Below are 15172 nucleotides of genomic sequence, written 5' to 3'. Positions count from 1 at the left end.
TTGTGGGTCCATCACCCCCTCGCCTTGCCTGACCCGCGTGGGCTCTGAAGGTGCCAGGGACGCGGCACGGACGTGTAGCAGCTGCTACTGTTTAATTTCTGAGAAACATTCCAGCCGCTCTCCTTAAAACCTTTCAGGGCTTGCCTCTTCGACCATACCTCTATCTCAGGCCTCACGACGAACACCTACAAACGCATCCTCAAGGGGCGCCTGAGGGGCTCACTCGGTTAAGCCTCTGATTCTCGCTCTCAGCTCAGGTCACGATCTCATGGTTTGCGGGTTCGAGCCCCACATCGGGCTCTGTGCTGACAGTGTGGACCCTGCTTGGGATTCTTCGTCTCCCTCTCTCTGCCTCTACCCACACCTGCTCTCTCATGCACTCTCTCCCTCTCAAAATAAATAAACATTAAGGAAAAACAAAAAATTAGTGGGTCCTCAAACATGGACACGCACACGTGCCCACAAATTCAGACACACATGCAGGTACTTACACACGCACATGAATTCACACACAAACACACGCACACAAACACAGGACCATTTGGGGGCTTGCAATCGCTAGAATGCAGAATACCATTTCACCCTCCCTTCCTTGGCTCTTTTCCTGCCTTCTGCCTAGAATTCCTTTACTGCTGTCTCCACCTACTGAAAACGACTTCGCTCGAGAGAAGCTCCTTTTTCTCATAAATTGAGAAAATGCTTCCTCCCTCCTGGAAACAGCGTGAGAGTAAAATGACGTAACGTAAGCAAGAGTGATAACACACTGGGGTGTAAGTCTCAACTGCGCTTGGGCCATCTATGTCTATTCTGGACTCCTTCCATAATTATGGAATCACCTGACCCTGAAGCCCCCTGCTAAGGACTACATTTCCCAGACTCCTCTGTGGCTCAGCTTGGTCATGTGACACTGTTCTAGCCAATGAGCGGTAAGAGCCACACACTGTCCAGCTTCTACAGTAAGGTCCTAGACAGAATGGGGATGCTTCCCACTTTCCTCGTCTTCCTTTCCCCAGTGAGTGTAATATCGCATGTTTGTGAACCGCCTTGGAAAGCAGCACCCTGAGGATGACCAAAGAACAAGATGGAGGCAGTATGAACCCCTGACAAAAGTCTTAATAGGAAGGCGCCCAAATACCAGTGCACATTTCACACGTGCAGAGAAATACACTTCAGTGTTGTGTAAGTCATATCTAATTTCTACCTCTGCCACTAGTGCAAAGCCCTAGATCGCAACTACTATCTGCAATAATCAGAGCCCCGGATCCCAACAATACCTGCAGTAATCATGGCTTAGGCAAATGATGAAAGACCCAAAGTTCACCTCGTGTATTCAGCTCGCTTCTCTGTGCCCTGCTTGGTCCAGATGGGGCGAGGGAAGCTGTGGGGGTCTTGAGCCCTCCCAAAAGATCAGCCAACCTAAGAGAGGTGTTATCCTTCTCTTCCGGGGTGTTTCTTCATGGGTCTTGTTCAGCTCACTCCTTCCATGCAACCCTCAAATGTCTGCGTCCCTAGAGCTCCCCCTATAGCCAAGCAATCACTGTCCCCATAATTGTTCGTCATATTCTCTTTGGTAATCTCTGAGACAGAGGGAGATCCCATCAAGGACCACACCAAGAGAAGGGGAATCGAGATGGTATCTATTCTCTGTGACCCTCAGCTCCACACTGATACAACCGCCCACATCCCTCTTTTCCACAGAAGCCCTCCTTTAGACCCTGGAGATGATTACAGGGGTACCAGCTACCCTCTATGCACATTTATATTCCTGCTCTCACTCTTTTATTTTGCTAATTCATGGATTTCTTTTCTTAAGACTTTATTTTTAAGTCATCTCTACACCCAACATGGGACTTGGACTCACCACCCTGAGATCAAGAGATGCATACTCTCGGGGCTCCTGGGTGGCTCAGTCAGTGAAGCATCCGACTCTCGCTTTGGGCTCATGGTCTCGTGGTTCACGGGTTCAAGCCCTGTGTCAGGTTTTGCGCTGACAGTGTGGAGCTTGCTTGGGATTCTCTCTCCCTCTCTCTCTGCCCTTCCACCTCCTCCTTCTCTCTTAGAAGAAAAAAAAATAATAAGAATTTTTTAAAAACAACAAACAAACAGAAAGAGTAGCATGCTTTACTGGGCCAGCTGGGCGTTCCTGGATTTTACATTAACTGGGCCGATTTAGTGCACAGCCTATCTTCTAGGCTCTACTCTGTGCTTCGCATTGGCAATCAGCAGTGACCACAGCACAGGAAGTCTTGGATCACACGGAGCTGGCAACGCAGCTGGGGACAGGAGGGATTACAAGCCACCACCGACAACCGGGTGCTGACCAGAGCTATGAAGGTGCCACCGCCCCAGTGAAGAGAAAACACAGCTGAGTCAGGGCAGGGCTCTCTGACCGGGCTGCATTTGAGCACAAACCTGAAGAGACAGAGCCAATGACCTGGTTCCACCAATCACACACACTTGGAGGGGCTCAGGGAGCTCTAAGGCAGCCCCAATTTACTAGGAGTGTTGCTTATGTTGGGAAGGGTACGTGGGTTTGCTTCTAGAACCCATGTCGGGTGTCACAGACACCAAGCAGTGGGCAGAAACATTCCCACTGGAAGCTTAGGTGTCCCTGCTGTGTGGGTCCCTTCCTGGCTTCACTGCCCCTCACTGTGTAGCCTCAAGACAGGTTCTGTGGCTTCCCGCCATGTTCTGAGAGCTAATATCTTTTAAGGTAATGTTAGTACATACCACTGCAAGGAATAATCCTTCCTGCTCCTAACACTGATTTCTGATGTACGGGTCTTCTGGGTTCTCTGTCACTGTGGGTCAGGTTGTGACACCAGTCCCTCGAAACTTTTGCTATTGGACTATCACCACACCTTTGCTCCAGCAGCTTACTGTGAAATAATGTGGTCCCCACGCGACACTAATAGAACTGTTCACACAAATTCCAAGGGAGACTCTGAAATAACATGGCAGTACTCAGTCATGATGCAGCTGCCCACATCACCCAGAAGGGTTTAGGTAATTTTGTCTGTTTGCTTTTCTTATAATAGTAAAATGGTAACACGAGATAAACATCTTTATGGAGAGCTCATAGACACCCTGGCAATCTGGAGGTTACAACTAGGAATCCCTGCCCCAGAACATATGTAAGATCTTTACAACTGCCCTGGGTCCCTATTAGGGAACATCCTTTCGTTTGCCTCACCTTCTATATCTGGTCCACTGTCAACTCCTGTCCACGTCACCTTCTAAAGAACTCTTGCATTTGTCCGTCTTTCACATTCTACAGGGCTACACCCAAGGCCAGGCCACCATCACCTCTCAATTACACTATAGAAATGGCCATCTACATAGTGAGCCCTCAACTTCTCCCCCCCCCCCCCCCGCCGGCCCCCAAAACACCGCTCTGTTCTTCTCTGCAATGTGCTAAGAATGATCTTTCAAATGTGATCAGCCTTCTCTCCTGCTTCCAATCCTCCAAAGGTGTCCCAAATGTTTAAAATACAGGTGAAGATCTCCATGGAGACATTTCACACCACGGTCCCTGCCTTCCTCCAGCCCCATCTCTCCCGAGTGTTTCAACAATGCTCATGAGCTGCTGGCACGTTCTGTGATGGTTAATTTTACGTGTCAACTTGGCTGGTCTATGAGGTGCCCAGATATTCAGCTAAATGTCATGTTGAGGGTGTGTCTATGCAGGTGTTTCCGGATGAGATTAGCGTCTGAATCAGCGGACTGGGCAAAGCCGACTGTTCTCCCCAGTGTGGGTGGACCCCATCCAATCCACTGAGGCGCTGACCAGAACAAAATGGCAGAGAACTTCACCTACTGTTGCTGGTTTTAAACATGGAGAAGCCTATGCAGCAAGTGAGAGAAGGAAGTTAATTCTGTGAATAACCATTGAGCTTGGAAGAGGATGCCAACCCCCAAGGGAGAACTACAGTCAATCTTAGCTGACACCACGATTGCAGTCTGGTGAGATCTACGGCAGACAAGCCAGCTAAGTTGTGCCGGACTGAGGCTTATGGACGTGTCGGACAACAAATGCGTATTATTCTATGCTGCTAATTTTGTGGTAATTCATTCCACAGCCATGAAAACTATCTAACATAGTCCCCTCAACATCTATGGGAGGCACAGACTTCTCTGCCGCATGCTGTGGCCAAACAAATGTGGACAGGAATGACCGTTACAGGCATAGATCTGAAGAGTAGCACGCATTTCTGCTTGACCTTTTTGGGCTTTTGTCCTCTACCTCTGGGTCCCCGAATATAATAGAAAGAGCACAGCCACACCAGATAAACTGCAGACAAGTGTGCAGAGTAATAAATGCATATTTTCATGCCATTGAGTTAGGGGTTGTTACACAGCATTACTGTGGACATACCTAACTAATACATGACCATTTCCCAGAGCCAAAGCCTGGGCCAGAGTGGTACTCTTCTTTGAAGGTCTACAACTATGGTTTTCTGTTACATGGACTTCAACACATGAGGCACTAGCATCAAGGGGCTGATGACCCCAAATCATTACCAAACTGCCTCAAAACCAAGAAGCTGACAATAACCAAAATCTTCCCATGCAAGTATAGGTCTATTCTGAATCAGATCGACTGAACGCCACCCACTCAAACGCATGGAACTGTTTACACACATTAACCACATCATATATACCTAAGAGATTTTACTTTTTTAAGCCGTCAAATGCTACAGTTCTGGCCTTAACAGTCTGTATAAAGTTGAGTCCTTCTGTGATTTGTCTAGCAGTTCAGGAAGTGAGTCACTTCTGGATGCTAGTTTAGATGGATTCTACTTTGCACTTCATGGCTTTAAATCCCCAAAATGCAAAAACGGCTCAGACAATAAGAAAATAATTTGATTGGTGGGGTAGAGCAAAGACATACAAATTGTTAAATCCCGTTTTAAAGTTTTAATTCTATGACTAAAGTTTAATTATCATTGCCAAACCTCAAGGATGTGATCTCTCAGATAACTGAAAGTTGAATTATGTTATGTATCATTTGGGATGATTTTAATTAGTCCAAGGCCCTATTCCTGTTATTATCTTCAAACACAAGTCAAAACTATCTTGAATCTGTTATCTGCCAAGAAAAAAAAAATAATTTTTGCTTTGTGGCTCTGGTATTTTTATTCCTAGAGCTAGTTAAATTTGCATTTTTATTTTTTTATTGCTAAAAACTTCACTTTACAAATATACCAATATATCATTTGGAATTTGGGACTCAGAAAATGTTTGGAATGTGCTATTACAGAATATCTCATGAGATATTCAGTTTATTTCATAGTAGCCTAAAAGAAAGATAAGAAGTTGTCCACTAAAGGGGTAAGTGGATCAAAAAAACATAAAAACAGTCATTTAATGAGAAATCAAATGTGTTGGATATATAAATTTAGAGCATTATGATTCTTTTTTTTTTTTAAAAAAGGTTATTTTGAGAGGAGAGAGAGAGATAGAGAGAGGGAGGGAGGGACAGAGAAGTAATGTGAGTGGGGGAAGGGCAGAGAGAGAGGGAGAAAGAGAATCCCAAGCAGGCTCTGCACTGGAGTTTGAATTCCCAAACCGTGAGATCATGACCTGAACCGAAATCAAGAGTCGTATGCCACCCAAGCTCCCCAGATCATTATGATTCTTAGGGAAACATTACTCGTAATAGAGCCAGAGAACTCCAAAAATGTGTGTGCCTCTTTGAAACATCATGTTAGAACCCTCATCTATGAAGAATTTTTCCAATGTAGAAGTCACTGGATCACACAAAAGAGGCATATGCAAATACGTACACTCTGGAGACAAATATCAACACAGTGATTTGTGCAGTGTATCTTCAAACACTAAAATGTTTATGTTCTGCTTATCAATGAAGATGCTAATTTTTTTTTAAAAAGTTTTAAACGATTATTTATTTTGACAGAGAGAGAGAGAGAGAGAGTGTGTGAGTGAGTACACGAGTAGGGGAGGGGCAGAGAGAGAGGGAGACACAGAATCCGAAGCAGGTTCCAGGCTCTGAGCTGTCGGCACAGAGCCTGACGCGGGGCTCGAACTCACGGACCGCGAGATCGTGACCTGAGCTGAACTTGGACGCTCAACCAATTGAGCCAACCCAGGTGCCCCATGAAGATGTCAAGCTTTTTTTTTAAAATTTTTTTTTTTTCAACGTTTATTTATTTTTCGGACAGAGAGAGACAGAGCATGAACGGGGGAGGGGCAGAGAGAGAGGGAGACACAGAATCGGAAACAGGCTCCAGGCTCTGAGCCATCAGCCCAGAGCCCGACGCGGGGCTCGAACTCCCGGACCGCGAGATCGTGACCTGGCTGAAGTCGGACGCTTAACCGACTGCGCCACCCAGGCGCCCCTTTTTTTTTTTTTTTTTTTTAAATTTTTTTTTTTCAACGTTTATTTATTTTTCGGACAGAGAGAGACAGAGCATGAACGGGGGAGGGGCAGAGAGAGAGGGAGACACAGAATCGGAAACAGTGAAGATGTCAAGCTTTAAAATACTGTAACACAACTGTGTTTGACGAATGACACAATGGTGATAATTCCTGAAGATGAGGTCACGGAAGGTTCCATAGTATAGTCTTTCTACTTTCTGTTTGAAATTTCCCACCATACGTTGTTATTATGCTCAGCAGTGTACGCTTTCTATCTTGTCTTCCAGTCCGGAAAAGCAGAGAGGAGACTTTAAAGATTTTAAAATTTAGGGGCGCCTGGGTGGCGCAGTCGGTTAAGCGTCCGACTTCAGCCAGGTCACGATCTCGCGGTCCGTGAGTTCGAGCCCCGCGTCGGGCTCTGGGCTGATGGCTCAGAGCCTGGAGCCTGTTTCCGGTTCTGTGTCTCCCTCTCTCTCTGACCCTCCCCCGTTCATGCTCTGTCTCTCTCTGTCCCAAAAATAAATAAACGTTGAAAAAAAAATTTTTTTTAAATAAAAAAAAAAATAAAAAAAAAAGATTTTAAAATTTAAATTTTCATCTGTGCCTCCCTCATGAAACACAATGACGTTATTGTATTCCAAGCTATCGTTCCAAATTGCGGAGGCTTTGATGGGCAGATTGGAAACATGTTTTCAGCGTAAACACCATGCCATCCCATGAAAATTACAAACAATCTTTACTAATATCACATTTAATGTAAACACACAAAAGCCACAGAGTGTGCTGTAGAAGTTCATGTCGTATTTTAGTGTTTGATGAAGAGATCTTGCTTTGTAACACCTGAGGTATTGGCAGCTAAAACGAACCACAAAGTAGTCAGAAAACTGAGTGCGTGCTGGAAAAAACTCTCCATTTCTGTGCCAAGATAGATAAAGGAAAATCTAGGGCAAGGAGATTACCTCCCTAACTGGCAAATCCATACTTTACGGCTGAGGAAAATGTTCACTGACCAAATAGGAAATGCTTTAGAGTACTATTTCAGTTTGTGTTTGTCCTTTACATACTACAATTAAAACAGTAGGAAAGATAGCAAAACAGGTCTTAATATGGTACTTCTGAAACATTTTCTCATTGCGTAATGGTCTCTTAATAGGATAATTAAAATGTGTCATAGAAAATATTCATGGTTAATCATAATGATGCCTTGAAACTTCTGCTGCCACTGTCTTCACCATCCTGCCTTGTCAGGCACTAGAATCCCTCGTGTTATAAAGACTGAATTATTTTCTGTTGATAGTCCTCAAAATTAGTGATTTGGGCTAACACGCATCAGCTGGGTCAAATCTTTTTCCTCCTATAGTATGCAACTTTCTGTGGTCATAGTGCAAAGGGGGTCAGTCCGGATAAACAACAGAATACAGAAGTGGACAGGCTAGGTCTGTGCATTACAGAAAGTTTCACAATGGATGGGCGATGGTAATTATCAACGGTCCTCACAGAGTGTGCATTTACATGGCTGCCTGGGTGGCAGTAAAGACAATCTTGTCATTGCCATTAATTTCTAGAAAGGCCAATGTGCCATGGAGCTGTTAGGGACACCGCTCATGGCCAGATCTCATCAGAAGATAATCCAAGAGCACTGTCATTTCCTCGAACGAATGTCTGCCCCGTCAGGAGGGATTTCTTGTATTTCTCCAAAACGTGTGAGAAGCAGAGAGCACAGAGACCCTCTTCTGCAGAGAAATACGTACTTTCAACGCATGGTAAGTGATGAGCTGACACTCGGTGCCTGCGCATTTTAGACATTCAAGACAGTGAGGGGTGGAGCTTAAATTCTGGGTTTTCTGCCAGCCCCGGAGCTAAACAGTTGTTTGGACACAAGCATTAATCAGGCGCTTTCCTGTGTATTATCTAAGATCACTGCAAATGGAATCTTACTGGGTAATTGCCACACGACGGCCAATGGCACATCATCATCTCCAAAGAGAACGGCTCCACGAACACAAGTGGGGATGATTAAGCTTCCATAGCGCACACCCATCTCTGACCGGCCTCCCGCCCCCTTTCTCCCAACGTAACATACAACCCGGTGCCTCGTTTGTGGCTTCGTGATTCTAACGGTCGTCACTGTTGAATGTAAACAACTACCCAGGGGAAGAACCATGTATCAGCCTGGACAGTCTTTAACACTGCCTTGCTGTAATGCAAATTACACAATACGGTTTTTGGTCTTTCCCGAACACACGATGCCCTTAACTTGCCATGGAACATAATAGCACCATATAATTTTTGTTAGCACGAGAATTCACTTAAACATTACTAGGGTGGGGAAAAGAAGGGCACACTTAATTCAAACCATAAAAGGTTGAAAGATGGTTTCCTCGCATTCAAAGGCTAATAGCAGGATGCAAACAGACATCAGTGTTTCAACTCCCCTTTTTACTTCAAATGCACTGTCCAAAATTGTAAACACACAAACAGAACTGAACAATAAATAAATAAATAAACAAACAAACAAACAGGACTGAACATTTTAAATACACGGAGAATGGCATTCACATGTAGTGTTTGTTGTTGTTAAAGCAAAAGAATTGAACTTGCAGAATAGTTACTGAGTTTCCGTGTGATGTAAGATGTTATCCCACAATAATGTGCCTTCCTAAAAGCACTCAGGAAAGCTTAGCAGACGTGTATAATGCTGAAGATACCACCAACCTAAACATTGATTTCTGTTGCTTTCTTTGTTTTGTTTTGTTTTGTTTTACACTGGCCCGAAAGCCACCTCATTTTTCCTCTCTTCCAACTACTTAAAATATCCTTCTAAGCCCGATGAAGCCTCAAATATTCCAGCGTCCAAAACTTTGCAGGATACCGTGGCATTCGTGGTCTAAAATTGAGCAATGAAGTATTTTGCAGAATGTAAGAATTCTTCCTTTGCAGAACCACACGAGCTATCCAAAATGAACATGCCATCTTGTACGACCTGCACATCTGGGTCAGTAAAGCAACACTGGTAGCAAATCCAAGGAAGACGGGGCTGTACAACGGCAAACGGACAAGCACAAGACCAGGTGCCTGTTTGTTTGAATGCAATCAATCAATCATAAATTTGAACTGCATTTTCACGATGGGCAAGCTCAGATTGCTTCTTTCACGGTGCAAAGATCTCAAGTCTGCAGGCTAGCTCATGGATTCGACACATGGCTTTGTTAATTTTTTTTTTCAACGTTTATTTATTTTTGGGACAGAGAGAGACAGAGCATGAATGGGGGAGGGGCAGAGAGAGAGGGAGACACAGAATCGGAAACAGGCTCCAGGCTCTGAGCCGTCAGCCCAGAGCCTGACGCGGGGCTCGAACTCCTGGACCGCGAGATCGTGACCTGGCTGAAGTCGGACGCTTAACCGACTGCGCCACCCAGGCGCCCCCGACACATGGCTTTAATTGACACACAGTTCTTCTGTGTTCCTTGCTAGGCGAGTCAACATAAAAAGTGCTGTCACGGACTTGTATATCCATTTAATTACACGATGTCACAATCTAGCCAATACTGGTACATACTGTGGTTGGGGTTGTGCACTGCACAAATTTAGATTTAGGAAGCACTCTTCGCACTGCAGTGTGTTAATGTGGCTCCCAGAGGTGTGCAATAGGATAGCATGTGTGGTCATATACAGAGATCATGAAAATCTATCCGTTTACTGATTTTATTTTATTTTTTTAAGATTTTATTTATTTAAAAAAATTTTTTTTTAATTTTTTTTTTGACACAGAGAGAGAGACAGAGCATCAGTGCGGGGGGCGGGGGGCATAGAGAGAGAGGGAGACACAGAATTTGAAGCAGGCTCCAGGCTCTGAGCTGTCAGCACAGAGCCTGACGCAGGGCTTGAACTCACAGACTGCGAGATCATGACCTGAGCCGAAGTCGGACGCTCAACCGACTGAACCACCCAGGCGCCCCAAGATTTTATTTTAAAGTACTCTCTACACCTAACATGGAGCTCAAACTTACAACCCTGAGATTAATAGTCACATGCTCTACCGATTGAGCCCGGCAGGTGCCCTCTGTTACTTATTTTTGTAACCGAGAGGTCACTACATCCATCTAAAAGCATAAAGCAACATATTTACATCCGGTTCTCTGGACCTGTTTCCTCATCTGTAACAGGACCATCACAACATCTATCTGACAGATGAATAGTGAAGATTTAGTAGATTAACCCACAGAAGTACCTGGAATCAAGCCTGAGATGAACGAGTCTAACCCAAGATTACTCCACATCGTAGCCCCTCTCATTGGCTCGGGACTTTGCACCAGTTCCCACCTCACCAGCAGCTTGATGCAATGCACACTCCAGAAAGTCACTTTATCTCCTCTCCAGATGTGATGGTTGGGAGCAGGTCCCCCCGATCCAAGCTCTAACGGATGGCCTGTCTGATACCACTCTCTCAGCACGTTCCAACCCAGTGCGTTTCTCCTGTCGGATAAAATGCCACGCGTGTCCTTTCCTGAATTATCTGAAGCCCCCACGTCTCCCAAACTCTTTGTATGGCATTTGCTGCCTTCAATTTGAGAGGGACCACTTTCAGTCCTTGCTGAAGAAATGTCTGGATGCTAGCTGGTTATGGAATGTTTTCCACCCTTTTTTTTTTTTTTGAAGTCAAATTTACTTTTTTATTATTTTTATTTTTAATATAACTTATTGTCGAGTTAGCTAACATACAGTGTATACGGTGTGCTCTCGGTTTCAGGATAAATTTCCATGATTCATCCATTAAATAAAAAACCCAGTGCTCATCCCAATAGGTGCCCTCCTCAATGCCCATCACCCATTTCCCTCTCCCCCAGCCCCCATCAACCCTCAATTTGTTCTCTGTATTTAAGTCTCTTATGGTTTGCCTCCCTCTCTGTTTGAAACTTTTTTTTCCCCTTCCCTTCACCCATGGTCTTCTGTTAAGTTTCTCAAGTTCAACATGAGTGAAAACACATGATATCTGTCTTTCTCTGTCTGACTTATTTCACTCAGCATAATACCCTCCAGATCCATCCACGTTGCTGCAAATGGCCAGATCTCGTTCTTTCTCATTGCCAAGTAGTATTCAATTGTATATATAAACCACATCTTCTTTACCCATTCATCAGTTGATGGACATTTGGGCTCATACAGAAAAGCAGGAGATGCATGAATGCCATGAATTAATTGTAAATATTAAACAGGAGTTTACGTGGTTCTTATTTCAAAGGTTGGTGAAAGAAATTGGCTTTAAAACATTACGCTGTCTTTTGATCTTTTTCTAAGACTAAAATCTGATCAACAAAACTAAAACAACACAGTGAACGGAGTCCTTTACATAATCACAGGAAATATATTTTTAAGTATTTAAAAGGTTATAAAGTTTACAGGGAATTCAAAGAATATATTTTCCTTCCTTCCTTCCTTCCTTCCTTCCTTCCTTCCTTCCTTCCTTCCTTCCTTCCTTCCTTCCTTCCTTCCTTCCCTCCTTCCCCCCTTCCCACCTTCTCTCCTTCCCTTCCTTCCCTTCCTTCCTTCCCTCCCACCTCCTCTCCTTCCCTTCCTTCCCTCCTTCCCTCCTTCCCTTCCTTCCTTCCTTCCTTCCTTCCTTCCTTCCTTCCTTCCTTCCTTCCTTCCTTCCTTCCTTCCTGTTTATTTTTATTTATTTTGAGAGAGAGAGCCCAAGCAGGGGAGAGGCAAAGAGAGAGAGAGAGAGAAATCCCAAGCAGACTCCCCACGGCCAGCACAGAGCCTGATGTGGGATTCGAACTCACAAACCATGAGATCATGACCCGAGCTGAAGTCAAGAGTTGGACGTTCAACCGAGTAAGCCACCCAGGCGCCCCCAAAGGGTATTTAATAGGGGTGCCAGGCTGGCTCAGTGGGAACAGCACGTGACTCTTGACCTCAGGGTCATGACTTTGAGCCCCATGTTGGGGGCAGAGATTACTTAAATATTGGAAAATTCTGCCATTGTAAATACAACCATCTGTCAATATATGTAACATAGTTTGAAATCTCCTATCTTCTTCTAGTGAATGAACAAAATCTAGTACTCCCAACTTTGAGAGGAGTCAATGCTGAAGTCATCATCGATTTGTTGGTTGTGTAATGTACTCAAGTCCGCCTAGCCACTCACTTGGTCTACACTACAATAATTTATCCTCAGTTCTGGGCCGCAGTCAATGGCTGGTAGCCCCATGATATTTTTACGCTGAAGTTTATCTGACCCCCACCCCCACACAGTTGATCATCTGCACAGAATTAATGCATGAACCACATTTCCTGTATCCATTCCTCCACTGATGTAGGCCATGGCCACATCTTGGCTATCGTGGATGGTGCTGCGGTGAAAATGGGGGTGCCCATCCCTCTCTGAGATCCTGCTTTCAGTTTTGTTTTCTCTGATTCCTTGCCAACACCTGAGGCTTGCTTTCTTGCTTTGTTTCTTTCTCTCTCTCTCTTTCTTTTTTAAAGTAACATACACCACCCTTCAGGGGTGCCTGGGTACCTCCGTCAGTTAACTGTCCAACCCTTGGTTTCGGCTCAGGTCATGATCTCATGGTACACGAGTTCGAGTCCCGCATCGGGCTCTGCACTGACAGTGTGGAGCTGCTTGGGATTCTCTCTCTCCTTCTCTCTCTGCCCCTCCCCTGCTCACAGTTTCTCTCTCTCAAGTAAATAAGCTTAAAACAAATAAATAACCTTAAAAAGGAAGGGAATCCCACGATATGCAACAACACGGATGAACTGTAGGGAATTTATGTCATATGAATTAAGTCAGTCACAGAAGCATAGATACTGCTGAGCTCTACTCACAAGAGGCATCTAAAACAGTCCACCTCCCAGAAGCAAACAGCAGGATGGACGTGGGCAGGGTCTGGGGGACAAGGAAAACGGGCGGTTGCAAAGTGGGGGGTTACAAAATGCCCAAAAATGGGGGTTACAAAGTGCCCGTCATACACGATGGATTCTGGAGGTCTGCTGTGCAATGTGCTACCAACAGTTAACAGGCCTGCATCGCACACTTAAAAATCCAAGAGGTGACGTGTTCTGACAACCTCTAAAATTAAAATTAAAATATAAGAGAACAACACAGACACCCAAGAACGAATGCACGGGACCTCTATGTCGAGCAAGCACCCAGTAAGTCAGAAAAATCGTTCGCAATCCAAAGAGCTACCGCAAAACGTCAGGCTTAGAGAGCGTATCGCACCTACTGTGTTATTCAAGGTAATCAGCCTGGCTGCTGTGATTCTAACAACCTGCGAATCTCAGCGGCTTACGAGGTAAAAGTTGGATCTCGGTCAGGGTTGCAGTTGTCGGGTGACCAGGCAGCTGTCCCCAGCTGCCCCGGGGGGTGACGTGACTCAGGGGTCCCGGCCCTCCTATCCGCATGGTGTTCTTGCCGGAGCCCTGACCTCCGGTGTCGTGCAGTCTGCAGCCACAAGCAGAGATGTGCGGGGACCTTTCTGGCCAGGCCTGAGTGTCGGTCTCATGGTGCCAACGTGACAACAAGAGAAACGGGAAATGGCACCCTGCCTGGTACCCGCCCATACGACACTGTCCCATTTGCACCAGGAGAACATTTCTGTGTCAAATGTAGTTACCAAGGCGCCCCGCTCACTGGGGAACAGGCCACGTCTTTGTACATTTACGTAGTTTTGTACGCTGTGTTAAATTTAGACGATATAAATTTTGATAGGCAACTCACAGCGCGTATTTAGAAAAACACATGCAGCGGAAATTCTGCCTGTAGAAAATCACCACCACAGGTAATAGAGTTTGAAACCTGAGACGCTCACAGGATCGGTGAGGCCAGTCTTATACCCTCGACTTCAATATGACAGTGACGGCTTGCTGACCGGGAAAAGCATACGAAAGCATCGCGCAAGTCGCCTCTATGAAGATGTGAAGAATCCGCCGGGGGAGATAAACAGAATCATCGTGAAAAGTCATTTAGACCATTTGAACCTCATGAGTAGCACCGTTTTTATTTTTTATTTTTTTTAACGTTTTTTTTTTTTTTAATTTATTTTTGAGACAGGGAGAGACAGAGCACGAACAGGGGAGGGTCAGAGAAAGAGGGACACACAGAATCTGAAACAGGCTCCAGGCTCCGAGCTGCCAGCACAGAGCCCAACGCAAGGCTCGAACTCATGGACCGCGAGATCATGACCTGAGCCGAAGTCGGACGCTTAACCGACTGAGCCACCCAGGCGCCCCAATGAGTCGGACCGTTTTTAGAGCAAACATTTGAGGGTCTCTGATATGGTGTTTTCTTCTTACGTGAACAATGCCTCCTTTGTGTGAACTCATGGGTACTTTCCAAGCTGCTAGTGTCCTAATTAGGAGAGCTGACATGTCCTTCCCCTTTAGCATAATATTAAGTCCCGGCAAATTACGAGTGCTATATTGAGAGCCCGCTAAACAAAACCATGGTATTAAGTGATGTTCGCAGGACGGAGCTGTGGCAACACAGGAGTCTGTGATGCCAGAGTGAGAGAGAGCCCCACCCTCAGACCAGTTGCAGCTGTCCTGGAGGGAGCCTGTATTTAAGGGGGACATGGTCATTTACATCACAAATCACATTCTCTGAGGGCTAACGAGGGGAGTAATGAGGCTTGAGATCCAGCGTGTGTTGTCCACACAGACCTCCCCCTAAGCACCCAACTGAGTTTTTGTGCAGCAGTGCTGGGTCAAATGACAGGCCCCCTTCCCCCCACCCCTGGACCCAGCGTTTACACACATCTTCCTTGTCCTTCTTACTGCCACAGGGCTT

The sequence above is a fragment of the Lynx canadensis genome, chromosome X (assembly GCF_007474595.2).
Source record: "Lynx canadensis isolate LIC74 chromosome X, mLynCan4.pri.v2, whole genome shotgun sequence".
Classification (NCBI taxonomy): Eukaryota; Metazoa; Chordata; class Mammalia; order Carnivora; family Felidae; genus Lynx; species Lynx canadensis.
Note: the sequence above shows the minus strand (reverse complement) of the source record.